Below are 10,138 nucleotides of genomic sequence, written 5' to 3'. Positions count from 1 at the left end.
CACTTTCAGGTGTTTGGGGTGCCTGTTGCTGTTGTGATGGTTCCTGTTGTTGTGGTTGTTGATTATTATTATTTTCAGGCATCTTTACTTTTTCAATGATCTCATCAAGAACTGTGTATTCCTTGATTTCTTTTTCCTGTTTCTTTTCCTGCAACTGATTCTTATACAAGACATTTTCATTGAATATTACATCTCTGCTCCTAATGATTTTGTGATTTTCATAATCATATAAGTGATAACCAAAATCATTAACACGATATCCAATAAAGGTACATTTCTTTGATTTTGCCTCAAGCTTTGTTCTATTTTCTTTATTAATATGGACAAAGGCCTCACAACCAAAAGGCTTTAAAAAAGAGTAGTTTACCTTTTTGCCTGTTCATGCTTCCTCTGGAACACCACCATCCAGGGAACTTGAAGACCCTCTGTTTATTAGATAAACAACATTACCTACAACATTTACCCAAAATTGTAAAGGAAATCCTGCATGCAATCTCATGCACCTTGCACGCTCCATGCTTGTTTTGTTCATCCTTTCTGACACACCATTTTCTTGTGGTGTTCTTGGAACTGTCTTCTCTTTGCGAATTCCATGCTCTAAATAGTACCTATCAAACTCTTTGTTGCAATATTCACCTCCATTGTCTGATCTGAAACACTTCAATTTCTTTCTTGTCTCAATCTCAACCAAAGATTTTCATTTCTTAAAAGTATCAAATACATCAGATTTATTCTTAATATAATAAATCCAAGTTTTTCTAGTTGCATCATCAATAAAAGTAACATAATAATGAGAGCCACCAAGAGATGATACGTGAGCAAGTTCCCATACATCTGTATGCACAAGCTCTAATTTTTCGCTCTTCTTTTCTTTCCCAACTTTGAGAAATTTGACTCTTTTCTGTTTTCCATAAATGCAATTCTCACAGAAGTCCAAATCAACATGCTTTAAACCCGGCAACAAATTCCTTGAGTGAAGAATCTTCATCCCTTTTCACTCATGTGTCCGAGCCTATGATGCTATAATGTTGCATCTACTCCTTTAGAAGTTAAAGCATTAACAAAGTTAGAAATACCATTGCATAAATACAATGTACCAACCTTTTCACCTTTTGCTATTACCAGGGCTCCTTTGGTAACCTTCCAAGATTTATCGGTGAAAGTTGTCACACAACCTTCACCGCCTAACTACCCTGTTGAAATCAGATTTTTCTTTAGATTTGGAACATGCCTTGCCTCCTTTAGTAGCCATTGGTTTCCATTTTGCTGTTTTACAAGAACCTTACCCATTGCAACAATTTTACAGGGTTTATCATCACCCAAACGAACTTGTCCAAAATCTCCTTGAACATAGTCATGAAAGTATTTCTTATCAGGTGTGGCATGGAATGAGGCCTCTGAATCTACCACCCAGGAATCAGTGATATTTTCGAAAGAAAGAATCAAAGCATCTTGTAACACCTCACCTGTCACATTTGCTTCGTGATTGTTTCCTTGTTGTGCATCTCCTTCTTTTCCCTTCCGAGATCTACAGTCTTTCTTTAAGTGTACTTTCTTTCTGCATTTCCAGCACACTATCTCTGATCTGGACTTCGATCTACCTTTCCTTGATTTACTACGATATCCTAAGCTTATTCCTCTTTCCATTTTTATTCCCCTAGACTCTGCACTCAAAGCATTACCCGATGTCTCACCGGAGCTTTTCCGTCACATTTCCTCACTAAGGATAGCACCGACAACGTCATCAAACTTTAAAGTACTAGATCCAGAAATAGAGTTACTAATGGTCATTACTAAACCATTCCAACTTTCTAGTAATGAGCACAAGAATAACAGAGCTCTAACTTCATCATCAAAGTTTACCCCTACAGAACATAACTGACTTGTAACAGTATTAAAATCATTTAAATGGTCTGCAACAGATCCACCTTCCGACATCTTCATATTAAATAACCGTTTCATAAGAAATACCTTGTTTGAGGCCGAGGGTTTTTCATATAGTTTCTCCAATGCCTTAATCAAACCCCCTGTTGTTGTTTCCTTCAAAATGTTGAAGGCGACCAATGTTGCGAGGCACAACTGTACTGTTCCGAGTGCCTTTCTATCGAGAAGGTTCCATTCTTCATCTGTCATTCCTGTCGGCATCTTTGTTTTTCCGCCCAATGGTAGGTACAGATATTTTTGATACAGATAATCTTCCATCTGCATCTTCCACAGTGAGAAGTTTTGGCTGTTAAATTTCTCGACCCTAAACTTGCCACATTCCACCATTGCTCCCACTCGAATGAGGAACCCTTCTTTCCTGCGAGTTTATCATCCAAATAGACCATCGACTCTGATACTAGTTGTTAGAAAATTATATATTACAGAGCAATGGAACACATAAAATATTGTAGAGATATAAACACAGAAAATGCATAAAACAAGAGAGACACAGATATATGTGGTTCACTCAGTTTGGGCTTCGTCCACCCCGAACAGCTAGTCCTTCCTTTCTATTATCCAACAAAATGAAGAGACACAACCTATAGCAGATCCGCTGTAATATCCTCTGTTTTCTCTCATAGTCTCACCTCTCTACTTCTCGCTCAGAGAATACACATATATTACACAGACTCAATACAATGCCCTCATACAAATAGAGGGGTTGCCTTCTAGGGAAAAAAACCCTAAACTAAACATAAGTTCTACCGTCAGATCCTCTGCCTAATGAAAGGCCCAGATTCACTAGAAATTACTATACTTTTACAAGGCAATTTTACATATTTTTTTAGCTTCGAGGGCACTGCCCCCGAAACCCCCCACCAGGGGGGCTCCCTAAAGGTCACAGCTGCCCCCCCCCCCGGACCCCCCTTGCAGCGAATATTTTACGGGCGGCGTTGCAGCCCCATTTCGAACTGGGGTCTAATGTGGTGATACCTTTGAATACAGAAGATGATTAGGCTCCACACCCAACAAAAGTGAATGGACTTGAGTTAGAAATGCCTGATATAACAAAACCATTGAATACAAAGAAGGTGAATATAGGATCAAAAGAGGATCTGAAGTTTGCAATGATAGGATATTATTGGGATGAAGAAATAGTCAGCAAGGTGACAGATCTTATGCATGAATACCAGGAGTTATTTCTCACTAATTTTTTAGATATGAAGGGCGTAGTAGGAGATCTAGGAGTTATGAAGATTCCTCTAAAGCCTAATGTGAAGCCAGTTAAGTGAAGATCTTATACACTGAATCCAAAGTACAAAGAAAAAATGAAGAGAGAGCTTGACAAAATGATAGCACCTGGAATCAATGAACTTGTGGAAGAATGAGAGTGGGTAAGTCCTATGGTGGTACAAGAAAAGAAAACACAAGGCAAAATCAGGATTTGTGTTGACTTAAGGAAGTTAAATGATGCATGTCTACATGACCCATTCCCTACTCCTTTTAGTGATGAAGTATTGGATAATGTAGGAGGTCAAGAAGCCTATTCATTTATAGATGGATTTTCTGGATACCATCATATTAGAATTGCACCAGAGGATCAACATAAGACCACCTTCATTATAGAATGGGATTCATATAAGTATATAGTGATGCCTTTTGTACTGAAGAATGCCCCTGCCATATTTTCAAGAGCGATGGTTGTAGATTTCAAAAAATATATTCACAAGCTTTTAAAACTATACTTCGATGATTGGACAGTGTTTGGGTTAATGAAAAACATGCTGCAAGCTTAAGACTGATGCTCGACACATGCACACAATATCAGATTTCTCTAAATATAAAAAAAGCATATTTTATGTACCTTTTGGTATATTACTAGGACATATTGTTTGCAAGAAAGGATTGATGGTGGATCATGTGAAGATTGCTATTATTGTGAATTTACCTCCACCAAATACAGTGAGACAGCTCCACACCACATTGGGACATACATGATATTACAGAAAACTTATCAAAGGATATGCACAGATCATTGCGCCTATGGAAAAATTACTGAAGAAAGATGTAACATTCCTATGGAATGAAGAATGTCAAAAGAGCGTCGAAACACTAAAATAAAAGATGGTAAATGCTCCTATACTGGTATTCCTAGATTGGAATAAGGAATTTCATGTTCATGTGGATGCTTCATGTATAGCTTTAGTAGTGGTATTGGCACAACCAAGTGCAGGAGGAATCGATCACCCTATAGCATTTTCAAGTAGGAAACTGTCTATAACAAAGAAGAACTATACAACTACAAAAAGGGAAGGACATGACATGGTATATTATTTACAGAAGTTTATTTGTTGGGATCACAATTCACAATGTCTACAGATCACTCTGCACTAAATTATTTGGTCAATGAGCATGTTTTAGGAGGAAAAATTTGCAAATGGCTATTATTATTTTAGGACTATGAATTTGAAGTTTTTGTTAATCCAAGAAGACTAAATGCTGGACTTGATCATTTGTCAAGGTTGGAAACAAGAGAAGGACAAATTAATATAGAGTATAATCTTCTTGATGCATAGCTTTCTGCGATCAGAATAACGGATGATCACTTCGTTGATATTATTCAGTTCTTAACCACAGGGATGGCTCCTTCATAATACACTACGCAATAGAAGAAATAATTGGTGGTTAAGGCAACATATTTTTCACTAATAGTAGGACATTTGTATAAGATGGGACCAGATGAAATACTGCGCAAGTATGTTCTTGAGCATGAAAGATAGATAATTTTAACAGAAGCTCATAGTGGCGCAACTAGTGGACATTATGCAGGGAAAGCTACTGCGCAGAAAATTTTAAGAGCAAGATTATTGTGGCCTAGACTACAAAAAGATCTGAAGGATTATTGTCGAGCTTTTGATGTCTTCCAAAGAACGTGAAAACCTTAAAGAAGGGATGAAATGGCACTAGTGCCACATGTAACATTATAGGCTTTTGATAAATGGGCTATTTATTTTGTTGGACCTATCAATCCACCAGGAAAAATTACTGGTGCGAGGTATATAATCATTGTGACTGATTATTTGACAAGGTTGGTCGTAGCACATCCAGTGAAGGATTATAATGCAGAAGATCATTAACTAAGGAATTTCAAGTTTACCACCAAAAGATGACTCCTTATCATCCTCAGACAAATGGAACTATGGAGGAATTCATTAACATTTTGGAGAATGCACTGACCAAGGTATGTAATGTAAACAGGGATGACTGGGATCTTAGGATTCCAACAATATTATGGGTTTATAGGACTCCATGCAAAAAATTGACAGATCAGACACCCTTTAGGTTGGTTTATGGGCAAGAAGCTGTGATTCCCATAGATTATGTTGTCCCTAGCCTAAGAATTGTGCTTTTACAAATATGGCATACCCCGACATAATGGAAGAAAGGATTTCGTAGTTATTTGCTCTGGAAGAAGACAAGTTTATAGCAGGATTTCATCAACAAGTACAAAAAGTGAGACAAAAGGCTTGGCATGACAAGCACATTAAGCAAAATAAGTTTTCTATAGGATACCTTGTTCTCCTCTATGATAGTAAGTTTTTGAAATTTCCAAGGAAATTCAAAACACATTGGTTAGCCCATATGTTATTAAGTATATTACTGATGGAGGCGCAATGCAGTTAACGAAGTTAACTCGAGAATTAATTCAGGGAAAATTAAATGGAAGTAGGTTGAATTTGTACAGGGACAACCCTGGCCCTACAACCTCGCCCTAAAGAAGAAAAAAGGAAAGTGTTAGTGTCACATGCAGTTGAAAGTGGGTAGTGGACTATAAACTACGCTGCAGAGAGAGCTTCAATGAAGAAAGTACTTCGCTATAGTTGGGAATATGTCGAAGTTCATAGGAATACATGACATAAGATAAAGGTGTGCTACACTTTGGAATGTGTCGAAGTTCACTGAGAAAGTAGAAATATGACTGTTAAAAGGGAAAAGACACACGCAAAGTTGCATTTAAGATTAAAAATTGGCAGAATTTAATGATAGATATGAATGTAATGACGAAATCTGAACATAAACGGATAAAATCAAATCTAATGATGAGGTTTTAAGGCTGGAATTGTTATAAATAGCCGAATCCAAATCATATTAATAACTTTTCTGAATCAAGAGCTCGAGTAATTAATAGTGCAAAGACGTTGTAGGAGAATTCATTGTGTATGTCGTTTGAGCGATCTTGGGAGGTGATTGTGTAGAATTTCCATAAGAATGGATTGTCTAGAATCATGGAAGTTGCTGATATGTCCGTGCCAGCAGTTGAAACACCCACAGTAGCAACATCGTCACCACAGAAACAATGGAAATCACCACGGAAGAAGAAACGTTTGAAACCTCAGAAGCAACCTAAGCAGGTCAATATTGGTGAAGAAGAAGTGGAGGAAATACAGGCGGAGGAAGGTGGTGTAGTGTTCATCTCGCCTCTGCCCTCATACATCCCACCAAGGAAGCCAAGTGCCAAACCAGTAAAGGATTCCAAAGATGCGAAGTATGGGACATTTACACCACTATTTCCAGAAGCTATGCCATTTTCAGGAGAAATTTTAGGGAAAATTCCGCAGCTCAAATTTACAGATTATGATTTTAATGACCGGAAGAAGTACCCTCAATTTGCACTAGACTAGTACTTGAAGCAGGTTCACTACCTAGAGAGAGGAGTGACAATATTGGAACCACAACAATGGGTGAATGGGTTGGCGCAGTCAGGACTGCTCAATATGTTGAATGTATCGCACTTCGACATAAGTTCAGCAAACACAACATGTGTGCAAAAATTGTTGGTATTAATACATGATGGACACCTGTGGATGGGGAATAAGATCCCCATAGAAGAAATGTTGATCTGGAGGATCACAAGATTACCATACCAAGGGCGGAACCCCACGAAGGAGTTCGTGGGAAAGGATCAGGATTGCACTTTGGTGGACAATATGAAGAAGAAGTATAAGTTGATCAAAGGCAAAAGGGGATACGACATAAACTCGATCGACAACCAAGCAATCCACTTCGCTACACACATTTTGGCTAGAAATATTATGAGGAAGTGTCATGCAAATGAAGTTCCTACGTCGGTGGTATGTTTAGTTGCGTAATGCGCAAATGGAGACCAATATAACTGGGATGGATACTTATGCAAGGAATTCCTGGACAACTGCCACGAGGTCCAAGAGAAAGGTACATATTTCCATTACACCCATTTAATCTTGATCATTTCTATGTTAATGTGGAAAGAGCCGGAGGACACACAGTTCCCTTTGGTGCCTTCAAATGTATGTGAGGCTGCGAGGTATGATTCGCTATGTCATACCACTGAAGCATCACGAGAGCACAAGAATATAATATTTTTCACATTATATCAAAAGGATGTACACATGTTAGTAAAATAGCATCTGCACCTTGTTAGAGTCGGTCTAGTAGCCCTCCATCAGCGATCAAAACTCTTTGCATTTGCATAAGTAGGTGTCTCATTAGTGTCATTTCATTGCATTCCATTAGGCATGCCATAACCCTGATGGAGGAGCTAGTGTCTTTATTCCCCTCTTGGCACTGCTGGATCATGTTGTTTCAGTCAATAAACTCTTTCAAGGTTTCTTGTCTTGTCTTGAGGTCAAAAGTCCTAGGTCTAGGGTTTAGGTCCAATTTGTCTTTGAGGTCATGTCTTTAAAAGTCAATAAATTCCTAGCAGGCCAGAGGGAGGACTATCAAAGTTTTTCTTCAAAAGATCTCATCTTTTGCAGCTAAATTTTACCTTGGATTTAAAAACCCTGTTTTTAAAGACAAGGTCATTTTTTCATATTTGTAAAAAGTTGTAAAAATTCAAAATTCTTCGAAAGTCAGCATGCAGCCCTGGTCCCCTTTGCCAAGATTCCTCAAAAGCTATCCCTGCAAAAATTTTCAAGAAAAAACATCAGTTCAACCAATTTCAGGACAAAAAGAAACCATAAAGTCAGCAGCATTTAAATTTTGAAAAAGTGTCAAGTTAAAAACATTAGAAAGAGGGTTTGAGGGGAAATTAATTTAAATCAAGCCTATAAAGCCCCTCTCTCCCCTCATTTGATCATCATTTGCCTCAAAGCCATTGTGAAGAGAGATTTGGAGAGAAATTGTGGACAGAGCCCGCGCGCAACCTGTCAAGACCTGCGCGCGACCTGTTGGGCAAGTGCAACCTGTCAGGGGGGTCTTACCAGTTGGGAAAATACACTGGCGCGACCTGTTGGGCGCGCGCGACCTGTCAGCACCTGCGCGCGACCTGTTGGGAATTCATCCACAAAAAATCGCCAGTAAACTGCCAAACGACCCCAAAATTTTTCAAGATTGCAGGTAGGCCTCTGATCATCAAAGTATTTTGCTTGATAAAGAAAAATGAGCATGGGAAATGTGTTTTAATGCCATCAAGTTGAAATGAGAGGTTCATGTATATTTGCTTTAAAAATGTCAAAATGCAAGTAGAGATAGGGTTTTGTTTTGCTGCTCTCAAGGTCATCCCTTTCATTCCCATTTTTCCCCCCACATCCCAACCATCTCCCTTATCATTTTTACCTAATCTCCCTACCAAAAAATATCAAAGGCCCAACACCCTACCCATATCCCTAAAATCCAATAATATAACCTTAAACCCTACTTCCCATAAAATCCTTGCAAATGATAATGGTATGATGTTGTATATGTCATGATTCCTTCCCTTAATTCCCTTTTTCATGTATTTTCCCTAATTCCCCTTAGAAGTCTCCCTTCCCTAACATCTCCCTTGTGTTATTTGTCCCCTTGAAGCAGCATTACAAACAGGGAAAAACAGCAGGTCATTTGAGCAGAAGCAGCAGTACATTTCAGCCACTTTGCTCTTGAAACCATGTCAGAAACCGAAACCGACTATGAGCAAAGTGATGACCGTGAGTCAACACCAGAAGTTGAGATACAAAGGAGGCCTCACAGGGGTGGTAAGAGTGGTCATCATCTGAGAGAGGAGCCCACCTCTTTGACCTATTTGCAGGCTTGTCCACTTGCAGTCACATGTTTCCGCTACCTCTCATGTTATGAATTTTGCGAGAGGATTTCTCAAATTCAGCACCATAGGGAATTGGCCCGCTTGTTTGTTTTGCATCTGCATGATGGGCATGTAAATCTTGCAGGGGTGGATTTTATATTGTCATCTGAAATTATTGCTCAAGCAACAGGGATACCCAATGTGGGAGAAGAGTGGAACAAGCGCAAACTATTGGACAGATTTTAGTATGAGCCCTACATTAAACCTGCCTACATGAGGTACATAACTGGTATGTTTCCCTTCAGATTTTTGAGGGATGAGTATGCTCCCTTGATGAGGCTCATCATGCGCTATTTCACCTGTGAGGGCAGATTTGCATATTTGTATTTGTACCATATTCGCTTGTTGATGCATTTCACATGGGTACGGATGATGAACATACCATTTTTCATGTGCCGGAATATTGAGAAGATGGTGCCTTTGGTGCAGAGAAGGAGCCCAGCACAGCGACACAGGAGCATCTATCATTATGGTTTGATCCAGCTTGTGGTCATGCATCAGTTGGCTCAGCAGGGTATCCCATGGGAGGATTTTATCTCTTGAGATTTTTTCACAGCATCAGCATCATCACCCCCTGAGGTTGTTCATGAGGAGGGAGGGCCTTCACAGTAGCATGATATTCCTGAGACCAGACATGTCAGCTCCCCTCCATTGGTCACATATCAGAGAGGTCATAGGGCCTTATTTGCATCAGCTAGGCGAGTATTTTCTCCACCCCAGGTGGAAGGGGTCTCGCCTTCTTCATCAGCACCACGAGTGTTATCTCCACACCAGGTGGAAGGGGCCTTGTCTCCGACAGCAGCACAGGTACCAGAGAGAGGCAAGCAGCCCAAGATTGATGAGGGGCCATCAGGTGTTCCAGGCATAGAGGTTGTTGACCTTGATATCAGTTCTCCTAGCCTAGAGTCAAAGGAGATCATTCAGCACCTAAGGGCTGAAAATGACTCATTGTAGCAAAGATTGGAAATGGCAAATTGGACGATCACCTACTTAGAGCAGCGCAACAAGCAACTTGAAGAGGAGCACACTCTTGATGAGTTGCGGAGGATCCATGAAGACCGCAACTTGGCGCGCAAGAGACCCGGTGACTTAGTACCCGTTGAGCGAGAG

This window comes from Pinus tabuliformis, chromosome 2_2, assembly GCF_031772625.1.
Source record: "Pinus tabuliformis cultivar Carrire ecotype Pingquan chromosome 2_2, CPIR1, whole genome shotgun sequence".
Lineage (NCBI taxonomy): Eukaryota > Viridiplantae > Streptophyta > Pinopsida > Pinales > Pinaceae > Pinus > Pinus tabuliformis.
Note: the sequence above shows the minus strand (reverse complement) of the source record.